General features: G+C 31.3%; 1 protein-coding gene across 1 annotated transcript in view; it reads right to left on the reverse strand.

The window, feature by feature from the left end:
* The window catches only part of POLE4 (polymerase (DNA-directed), epsilon 4, accessory subunit), a 9,324-nt gene that overhangs the window by 493 nt on the left and 5,552 nt on the right, over positions 1 to 3,279 (reverse strand). The gene's annotated exons all lie outside the window — the stretch shown is intronic.

Below are 3,279 nucleotides of genomic sequence, written 5' to 3' on the forward strand. Positions count from 1 at the left end.
ATCTTTCTCCCGCGGAGCAGCTGGTAGTTTCGAACCGCTGACCTTATGGTTCACAGCCTGATTCGTAACCACTACGCTACCAGAGCTCCTAATAAGACTAAAAATAGGGATCCAAAAATAGGGATCCAAAAATACCCGTTTTCAGTAAAAACAACTATAAAACAGAAAAAGGGGAAAGTATAGTTACAGAATTTCAAAACGGTGAGGAATTTAAGTAGGTTTCTAGAAAAAACAGACTTTTTTACACTGAAGAAATTAATAAATAATAGGGTAACCTCAGAGAAAATTAATACACCTTCACATCAAATCAAGAAAAGGGGAAACCATGAGGATTTAGTAAAAATTAAAACAACAGCAATAAAGACATTGACAAGAAAACTCACACACAAAAATGAATTCAACACCAAATATTATTTGGAACAAAGAAACTAGCAGCACCACAAAAATAAAAAAATAAAAATTAAAAGAAAGACTGTAATGAATTCATACCTATCAATAATTACACTGAACATCAACGGATTGAATGCACCAGTCAAGACACTAAGAGTAGCAGAATGGACAAGAAAAAATTATCTTTAAATATGCTGTCTATAAGAGATATATACCTTACATACAAAGACAAAAATAGATTTTAAATCAAATGATGGAAAACAATATATCAAGCTAACAGCAATAAAAAACAAGCAAGAGTGGCAATGTTAATTTCTGATAAAATAGACTTTAAGGCAAAAACCAGCATAAGTGGCAAAAAAGGACACTAGCTCATGACTTAAAGGTTCAACTGAATAAGAGACAAAGCCATAATAAATATCTACTCTCCCAATGAAAGACCTTCAAAATATATAAAGCAAATTCTAATAGAATTAAGGAAAGAAATAGACAATGCTACAATAATAGTAGGAGATTTTTAATATACCACATTAGATGAAGCACAGAACAACTAAAAAGAAACTCAGCAAAGACACAGAAGAACTAAACAATACAATCGGTCAACTTAAACACATAGATTTATACAGAGCACTCAAACTAACAACAACACAATACACATTCTTTCCCAAGGGACGTTCCTAAGAATATATATCCTAATCCACAAAACAAGCCTCAATAAATTTAAAAACACTGAGATACTACAAAATGTCTTTTCAAATCCCAATGCTATAAAACTAAAAATAAACACAAACATCCAAAAAGAAGAACCAAAATTAACACATTAACACAATATCTCTAACAATTAGAAAATGACCAGCAGAGAAAGCTTACAGCCACCAGAAGAAAAGAAATAAGATAGATTAGAGCAGAAATAAATTTGAAAACAGAAAAAATCAACAAGACAAGAACTTGGTTCTTTGAGGGGATTAATAAAATGGAAAAACCGCTAGCAAATCTAACAAAAGAGAAGGAAGAGAAGATGCAAATAACACATATAAAAAACTATATGGATGGCGTTACATGAGAAACAACAAATAAAAAGGATAACAGAATACTATGAATAATTGTACTCCAACAAATTTGAAAATCAAGAAAACATGGATACATTTCTCGAAAATTATGACCTAGATAAACTAACACAGAATGAAAACAGAAAATTTAAACAAACCTACAACAAAAGAAGAAATTGATCAGGTCATTAAAAAATTCCCAACAACAACAGAAAAAAGCCCAGCCCCAGATGACTTCACCGGTTAATTCTTCCAAACATTCAGAGAGGAGTTGACACCAATTCTACTCAACCTAGTCCAGAACACAGAAAAAGATGGAAAACTCAAAAATGCATTTTATGTGATAATATATTTCTGAGTGTTTTTGTGTTCACGAAAAAATATATTTAAAAAAAAAACAACACAGGGAATAGAAGCAAATACTGTTGAATGGTGTCTGGATGGGTTGTAATTTTTGCAATGAAATGAAATACAGTAAGATAAGTGCAAAACCAATGTTCTCCCAAGTAAACTATCACTCAATTCACAATAAAAGCTTGAAAAAAAAAAAAAAAAAACTCTATAACTATATTTTAAAAATATATAAATAAAATACAATTAAAACTTAAAAAAAATTATAGACCAATATTCCTCATGAACATAGATGCAAAAATTCTCAAATATTTATAGCCAATGGAGTTCAAAAATATATCAAAAAATATATATATCATGACCAAGTGGGATTTGTACCAGGGATGCAAAGACATTTCAATATTAGAAAAACAATCATAGTAATCCACAACATAAATAAAACCAGGGAAAAGACCCACATGATCATATCAACTGATACAGAAAAGGCATATAACACAATCCAACATCTATTCCTGATAAATACACTCAATACAATACAAATAGAAGGCAAATTCCTCAACATAATTAAGAGCATATGTACAACTCCAACAGCCACCATTAATCCCAACAGACAGAAACTGAAAGCATTCACTTTTCTAACAGGAACCAGACAACGATATCTTTTCTTCTATGCAATATTGTGTTGGAAGTTTAAGGCAAAAAAGGGAAATTAAAGGCATCAAAATTGGCAAAGAAGCAGCAAAATTCTATTTGTAGAATCCTGAGAGCAGCTCTGGAAAACAAAAAGTTACCTATAAAGGAGAACCAAGAAGGCTAAACTCTGATTTATCAGCAGAAACCATGCAGACAAGGAGGCAATGGAATGGCATATACAAAACTCTGGAAGAAACAAATTGCCAGCCAAGAATCATACAAATACCCAGCCAAACTCACCCTAAAATATGGTGAAATGAGAATATTTCCTGATGAACAGAAATTAAAGGATCTTGTAATGACTTTACAAAAATGCTCTTTAGAATGAGAACCAACAACAGCACGCAAAACCCTGAGATTACCATACATGACAACATCACGCAGAACTCTATCCAGAATTTAAAAGTATTTAAAGTAAAACAAACCTACAAGACTGAAAATAGGGGACCAGAGATATCAGTGTGAAATGAAGTCAACTACAAAGCAAAAAGGGGAATAGTGTAGATACAGAACTTCCAAATGGCAAGGAAGTCAAATACTTTTCAAGATAAAACAGCCCATTTTAAGCAGGGAAAAAATTAATAAATTACATGGTAACCTCAAAGAAAAATAATATATCTGCACATCTAAATAAAAAAAGAGGAAATCAGAAAGATTTAATAAACATTAACAAAACAGAAATGAAAATGAAAAGAAAACCCAAAAACAAAATTAACTCAGCATACAAAATTATATGGAACAAAGAATCCAGTAGCACCACACCAAAAACAAAAACAAAAAAACCTCGCAGAAAAAA

The sequence above is a fragment of the Chrysochloris asiatica genome, unplaced genomic scaffold (assembly GCF_000296735.1).
Source record: "Chrysochloris asiatica unplaced genomic scaffold, ChrAsi1.0 scaffold00151, whole genome shotgun sequence".
Lineage (NCBI taxonomy): Eukaryota > Metazoa > Chordata > Mammalia > Afrosoricida > Chrysochloridae > Chrysochloris > Chrysochloris asiatica.